Raw genomic sequence first — 8632 nt, forward strand, 5'->3', positions numbered from 1 at the left:
TTAAAGGAAATAAGTTTAAAAAATAAAATAAATTTTCATACAACTATAATGCAGAAATTCGTTGCTGCAAATAAATTATCATAAAATTATAAATAACAACGAATGAAACATTAAATTTTAGCGATGAAATTTTATACTAAACAAATCTGCTTCTCATTTACCATACAAGCCTTTCTTTTTTTTACCTTTGCTTTTATTCAATTTGGCTTGCTTCATGGTGCGGGAGTAAAAGATTTTCACACACATTCTCATGTTCAGAAAATTTAAAGTGGCATGATCCCAATGATAATAACATTTGAATATTATATCATTTGAGAGAGAACCAATTAATATATGAAATTTAATTAATCTTTTTAACTTCATTAATCGCACTCATTACAGATTTTTGAAGAAATAAATAAATATAAGTTTTTATTGAATTTATCATAAAAGAATGTTGAAATATATTAAAGAGGAGAAAGCTAACATTAAGAAAAGGAAAGCAAGGAGGAAATTCCCAATCCTTTTTTAAATTTTAAAAAGGAAAAATAGAAAAGCATATTAACACAATGTTTAAAAATCACAATTTATTTATTTATTTTTTTGCTTTCATGTTTTTGATATTAAAGAAATGAAAGCACATTTATAAGACTTTCTTCATTAATACTAAGTGTGTAGTGTTACTTGTGTATAGTGTCTAAGCGTATAGGTTTTTATTAAATGAAAAACTGAAAGTTTATAAAAGTGATCACTCTGGTCTAGCGCCGTTGAGATGTCCCTCTAGTAAGGCACTCAAACATGAAGATTAGAAGCTTCAGGAACGGTATTTGGCTCTCGCCGCCCTGATGGAGACAAAAATGATGTGGGGTGATTAACCCTGCCCGATGATGGACGTGCCTCCTACGGTATTTGGGTGCTGTACCGTGGACAGTGATGGCCCTTAAGAATCGACTTCCGCCAATGATGTCGCGGTGTCATGGTCCTTCAAATTTTTCCGAACGCCTTCAGGTAAAACTGCTGGGCTGTGGGAGGGCCGTAGACTGATCGATTTTCAGCCTAAAGCCGAATAATTATTTTGTAAAAAGTACTTATTCTGGTAATTGTGAAATATTAGGATAACATAAATACTCAAGTGTCGCTGATTTACTTGCTTCACTTTGTAATTACAGCATTTACAAGTAGCGAGCGTTTGCTTAAATAACATTGCATAAAAGTTTGGATTCCACGCAATCATTATCTCTAATAAATAAACAATAACATAAAAAATTTTGCAAAGTCACTAAAATATAATTTGAATAAAAATAAATCACTTTTATTGTGATTAAGTTTAAAAAGCGTCGAAATATGATATCAAATGGGTCAGTTTATGAAAAGTGCAGTCTCATAATGCGCACTGCATAGAATCGCAAAAATTGGCCAGTGCTTTTAAGGCACTTTATTGTTCACTTCGTTGGTTAGGTTTAACATATGTATGTTCATTAATTTATTTCATGAAATTTTCGGATTCAAATTGAGACATATCGAAGTAAGCAAATGACCGATGAGTTAGGATTCAAACACAGAATTGAATTTTTTCATGGGAAAAAAAATTAAATAATCAAGTTTATTTCTTTAAGGTGTTGGGTTGGCCATCCAAAAAAAAATTTATTACTATAACAGTGGTTATGGGATTGAAACTTCAAATGTCGTTTTTCTGCAATTAAATAAAAGGCTATTATTCTAAAAGAAAAAAGTATATAAATTAAAAGGTTGTAAATTAAAAAAAAAAAAAAACAATCGTTGAGCATTAAATTTTCTCAGTCGGGTTAGAAACAAACTGAAATAGAAACATAAACTTGGAAAATCTTTTTATTCATTTTTTTTATTCGAATAAAATTTTTGCAATTCCTTTAAAATACATGCTATCCAGGAAGAATATCTATTAAAAATTTCAATATATATATTATTTTTCTAAAAATTCGACTTTGTATGGAAAAGAGGAAAATGCCTGTAAATACTTTTCTGTCCTTCCGCATTCTTGGAGCAAAAATTAATAGTCTTTTGTTTAAACTTGATTTTTTTTTTTTTTTTTTTGTTCTTTTACCTTTTCTCACCCGTTTCTTTAATCTTTTCAGATATACGGTTGTAGGATAGAGTGGCCAGCAATGATCAAAATGACAACTTAAAGAAAAATGGTAAAAAAAAGGCTTATATATTTCCTCTCTCACTCTACAATTAGATACTGTTATTGACAATTCAACTGGATTGAAACAAAGATTTAGGAAAAATATTGAATTATCTTTCTCACTTCTTACGAAATAAATACATAAATATTTTTTCTTCTTTTTCTGTTGACTGAATTATCTCTTAGAAATCTGGTAATTTTTAAGGATCTGTTTAAAATCGGTGCCTCGATCTCAGTTTAGGTGCATTGTCATAATACTATTTATTGGAGCTTCCGACGAATGGGTTACAAAATAAGTATAAGTATTAGAATATAGATTCATAATGATCCATATGAATCTTTCATGTTCTTTATTACACCAAATAAAGAATATGGAAGAGATAAAAAATAATCTTCTGAAGTGAGTAGAATTTTTTTAAAAAAGATAAAGCAATTTAATTCGAAAAGTAGAAAGAAAATATTCGGACTGTAAATAATTAGAGAGCAATGGAATAAAACTTTCAGTTTCTCTTTTTTAATTAAATTGGAGTTAATCCATTTGTTAGAATATTAACATCACCTTAGACTCGTTTAAATAGCGAATTCACAAATCCTCAGAGTAAGATATGATTAACGCTTAAGCCTTTATGCTTTGAAAGAAGAATTCGTCTGTTAATAACAACCAGATATTAAACGGAATAAGATCTTAAATAGAGCAATTGTGTCTATCCCATTTTGGGTGAATGATTTCATTACCATCATCCCCCTTGCTTCCGAAGGGAAACATACTTACTTCCATAATCTCCAATGGAAACATCGTCAAAAATCACATATTTCATACCACGGTGATACATATTTCCTCCCCCAAAAGAAATATCCTTGTTAATAAGATATTTATGAGAGCGGGAGGGGGTGAGTTTCGCTTGTCTAATCAAACCCCTTAATTCCCCTGAATGCAGGGCCATTCTTGTCGCGATGATCACCGAGCATGCTCTAATTGCGAGTTTCAATTCTCGGCTGCAAAGTGAAGCATAAAAGGTAATTATTTTTCGCCAGGACCTGTTAGCATATGCTTAATTAAACGCTTTTCATCTTTAATTTCCAAGAAAGAGGCACTGCTGCAGATTTGTGATAATCAAAACCCAGAGAGAAAAGCTCTTTCGGCGCTGACGCGAAATTGTGCTTCGTTTTGGTGTTTATGCGAGACGCGCTAAATTGTTGTCTGTTTTTCGCAAACAAAGGGCCCAATTAAAGAGTTCGTTGCAAAACACGAGAAGAGGGAATACGCTCCATCAAAAGAGATAGCGGTAGAGCGGGGGGCATCGAAATCTTATGTATTCTGCCGACTGGCGCAAATGTATTTAGATGTAATTTTTAATCGTCCGAAATGAATTCGAAGTAGCGTAAATAAGAGAAAAGCATATCACCAGTCACGTTTATTTCTCTTTTGATATTCGTGTCTAAAGGTCCCTTACTGATGGCAACAGAATGCTATTTAATAAGATTTCGTTCGAATTTGCTTCGTTTTGATTTACTGAATACAAATCAGATATATGGTATCTGAATTTCGGTAAGGATGGATAAATTAGATTAGTCAGCTGCATTGAAGCGATAATAGACCTGTTTCAGAAAGAACATCGACGCTTTGACTCATGGTTATGTGTCGAGGATGACATTTGAATTCTCGCCAGCTTCATCCAAATCTCCACACCGTCCTAGCAGTTAGATCATTTGACCCAAAAGGTCAGCATCAATGTGAATTAAACCCACTCATCCATGACCACAATTCTATAATTTTGAAGCCGAGATTCTTCACGAATACAGAACCCAATGCAGAAACTAAGATGCTTGCAATCCCAAATTTCTGCAATGCATACCATATCTGCTTCTAATCTTTTTCAGCTAATACGCAACATTTTTTCTCTTATTTGGCAAGAGTTAATGGGCTGCTAATAATCCTATTACTAATAATAAAGTTGGGCACGTCTGTTACTCTTTTTTTCTACAGAAGAGAATGGTAGGCATACAGTTACCAAATTTGGCACAGACATATTTTAGAAAGTGGGAATGAGCAATTTTTTTCAAACTTTCGATTAAAAATTGAGCAAAATTTTGCTATTTTTCGGCTATAACGTTTAAAAAGATTTTTAAACCAAAATTACACTACAGAACGATAAAAAAAAAATGATTATCTTTTCAATTATAAAAAAGGATAAAAATTTTCTTTATTTTGTTGAATTTTAAAAAAAATTATTTTGCGGCAATACTTTTCGTTGTTTCAATGAAATTTGATTTATTTTCACTATTTCAATAAAAATGTAGCTGTTTAAGCAAGCACAAATTGATACTGTCGATAGCATGAGTGTGTCCAATACTTTTCAAATTTAAATATAATTTTTCCTTTCTTTTCTTTTTTATTAGCAAAGAAAGAAAAATAGTTTTTAAAAACATAAAACCAAAATCCGACATCAGCAGAACTAACACTTTTTCGTTTTTGTGTCTTTTTCAAAATTTCCTTGCATCATTTAAAAAAGAGAAGAAAAAAAAAATTATAACTCTCTTTTAGTGGTGGCAAAAAAGAAAATCCATCGAAAGAATGCGATAGTTTGGCGTCTGCATTTACAAAAGAACATGATAGGTGTAAAGATGCTCTCGAGTCATAAAAGATGGCGGATGGAACTAGCTTCCAGAGAGAAAACTGATGCCAGATTTGAAAGAAAAAGAAGGAACATAAGATAGAGTAAAAATTTCTGGGTACAGAATCATTTAGAACTTCTTCTCTCAGCAGCTGACGTCTATAAAACGTAAGGAATGCCCTCATAAATAAAATCCCGAAAAAGAACTTTGCATTTTGTAAGTTCGAAAAGGATGATTCACGGCGGAGAGCTTTTTTTTTTTTCCCGGCCAACATACGTTTTGCTCTTCAAGAGCCGCTCAAGGAACTTTTCAAGAATCCAATTCATATTCATGATTCGCTTCTGAAGTGAATTGCGAATGGTAAACAAGTATTTTATTTATTTAAAAAACTTGGCCGTCGAGCTCAGAATATTTATGGATAGTTTTGAAAGTATGCTTTGTATTTTAGTGTCAATATTTTTCTTAACCAAACATCGACTGCTTTAAAAACGCATTATTTTTACTTGGATTCGGATTACTTTAATTCGGAGCTCTGCCGATTTAGATTCATTTTACGTTCTTTTAAGTGCGTTTTAAGAAATCATATCTTAAATTTTAAGACATTATATCTTGCACGTTTTTCGAAAAATTTCACATGTATAATAATAGATTTGTTAAAACTTATAGAAAATCTAAACTTCAATTCAAACCGGAACTATAATTTTCTTTAAAATTAAACGTCTGGTTATTTTTATTCATTAAATAGAATCTTTTGTCATTAAAATTTTTTTAATTCATCATCTTTTTTCATTCAATTCAGCTGAACATTTTACTAAAAAGTCCAGTTTTAAAAGTTTCTCATTTTAAAGTATACGTAATTTGTCGGTTATAAGAATATTCGGACTTTAGAAATTCAATCGCTAACGTAATATTTAAAAAGGGGCGTAATATTTCTTTCAGTTGACAGTTAATGTAAACCCGAAAATCAAACTTAGTCAGATTTAATATTTGATGTCATTATTAAAACTAATGTCAAAAATTATGTAAAAATTCAATATTGCCTAATGGTATTTTGATATTTGAAATTTTCTCTCTCAATTGACAGTTAACTGCAGACTTTAAAGTCAAACTTAATAAGAGAAAATCAAACTATTTGCTGCAATCATAATATAACTATTAAAACTCCTATAGTAAATTATGCGATTGAATATCGCAAAATGGTTTCAGAAAATTAAATGAAAATAAGTTGAAGTTATTTCTATTTAAAATCGGAATGATTAAAAGAAATTACTTGTAAATTATCGTATGGCCTTCTTTCATTGATATAAGAAGTATAGTAAATTATCGTTCAATATCATTTTTTTTTCAATCTCTAAATTTTTTGAATGAAAAGGAACACTGCAACTAACTCAGTTTGCTATATAAATGCTTGTGTATCTTGAGCGTATAACAAGTTTCATTCATACTTGTGAAGTGATTTCAAAAATGAAAGCATCGGAAAGGATTAATTTTGCATTTACACTGAGATTTTACGAAAGAAATAAGGTATTTAAAATAAAAGAAATGTTAAGAATAAGTCCGAAGAAAATGACTAATGAAATGTTTGGTTCAAAAGAAAGATGAATCGATTGAGCAGAGCATTTGAAAGTTGTCCATTCACTCGATATCGAATTATCAACAACGCCATTCATTAAAAATAACTCACCGGCACTCTTATTTTTAGCTGTCCATCTAAGAGAGGGAGAATAGTGATAATATAAAACTTTTGAATTCCATTGTACATTGTTACGGATATCCCTTCAGTGGCTGCACAGTGAGATCCAATAATCTCAATAAAGATAATGGCGCTTTTTTCCACAAGAAAATATATGACACCAAGAGCAAAACAGCAGATGCTTACAGCAAGACAGCATCTGCACAAATCTGATCAGATAGAGAACGGTTATGAAACAACCGTAAGAAGTGCTGATAATGTAACTAAAGAGCTTGCTCTACGATTAACACTCCAAAGAGGGAACTAACTAGAATAACTCGCTTTAGACTTATATTTTTGAACGAACACTTCTTATATATTTATTTCGTGTATCTCGGAAACGATTATAACTATTTGACTCAAATTTTACATTTAAATAAGCTTCTTATCTATATAGTTGTCTTTCCTGCAAAAAAAAAGCATTTTTCGATAATTAACTATTAGAGTTCAGGTAGATGATGCCACAATTCCAATCATAACCTAAACAAAACAAGATAAATATAAGGAATTGAGTAAAAATATTATAACTTTAAATGGGCAATTATTCTATATTTTATATATATATATATATATATATATATATATATATATATATATATATATATATATATATATATATATATATATATATATATATATATATATATATATATATATATATACAAAAGTATTAAAATCAAGTTAATAGGAAAATCAAATAAACCAAATAAAAAAGAATCCGGCCTGAAGACTTTTTCAAGGGTCACCCTCAGGCAGGGATTCAAAGAAAGGGATTTTTTCTGTGAGGAAATCCAGACAAAGGTCTAATAATGATTCCTCGTGACCCGAAAATCCCCTGAAATTAGGCCCAAGAGATATACCATTTTAACAGAAAGGAAAATACAAAACAACAAATTAGAAAAAAATAACCACCACTAAGTAAAAATACAATAACAAAATTAACAATATAAACAAAAATATCATAAAATAGCACTAACGGAAAAAAGAAAGGCAAGAACTTACCATTAGCAGTCAAGGAAATTTTAAGCTATCGATTGTGACACCCGCGTTTTAAAAAACAGTAACGGTAAATTAGGTAAGAAATTGTAGGCTCCCAGCGCCATCTATTGAGTGATCTAATATGCAAGGAAAGATCTATTTTTATTTAAGCTAAAGGGTTAATCCCAAACCATACCTTGTTTAATTAAAAAATTGACATTACAGTAATTTCTTGGAAATTCATTTTTAATTAAATTTTTAATGAGGTTGTTTGATGCTTCAATATAGGAATTTTTATTATTGCAAACCCTTTTGATCCTGTTAACTTGTGAGAAAATTAGATTTTTGAAAATTTTAGAGTTTAGATTGGAATGGTAGTTACATAGTTTTGTTATTTTAAAGTTGAATTCATCCCTTTTATCGTATATACCAACTATTGTTTTATCCTTAGCAATTTCAATTTTTAAATCCAGAAATGTAGCCTCAAGTTGATTTTTATTTGTTTCCGTTAGAATTAAATCTTTTGGATAGCAATTAGTAACAATATTAGTATTGTCGAAGTTGATCAAAAGTAGGTCATCAATATATCTCCACCCGTTTATTAAATTATATTTAATTATTTTTTTCTCATAGTAATGTAGGAAAAATATTAGCTAAAGCACTAGAGAAAGCTGTTCCCATTGGAATGCCCTTGACTGGTTTATAAAAATTAATACCATTAAAAACGTAATTTTAAAATTACATAACTCAAGCCAGTTATTTTTAGGAATGATATTTTCATTTAAATATTCGTCATATATAAAAGTGCAGACCTTTATTAATTTTTCATGAGGTAGATTAGATCACTCAATAGATGGCGCTGGGAGCCTACAATTTCTTACCTAATTTATCTTTACTGTTTTTTAAAAAGCGGGTGTCACAATCGATAGCTTAAAATTTCCTTGACTGCTAATGGTAAGTTCTTGACTTTCTTTTTTCCGTTAGTGCTATTTTATGATATTTTTGTTTATATTGTTAATTTTGTTATTGTATTTTTACTTTGTGGTGGTTATTTTCTTCTAATTTGTTGTTTTGTATTTTCCTTTCTGTTAAAATGGTATATCTCTTGGGCCTAATTTCAGGGGATTTTCGGGTCACGAGGAATCATTATTAGGCCTTTGTCT

The sequence above is a fragment of the Argiope bruennichi genome, chromosome 10 (genome assembly GCF_947563725.1).
Source record: "Argiope bruennichi chromosome 10, qqArgBrue1.1, whole genome shotgun sequence".
NCBI classification, from domain to species: Eukaryota; Metazoa; Arthropoda; class Arachnida; order Araneae; family Araneidae; genus Argiope; species Argiope bruennichi.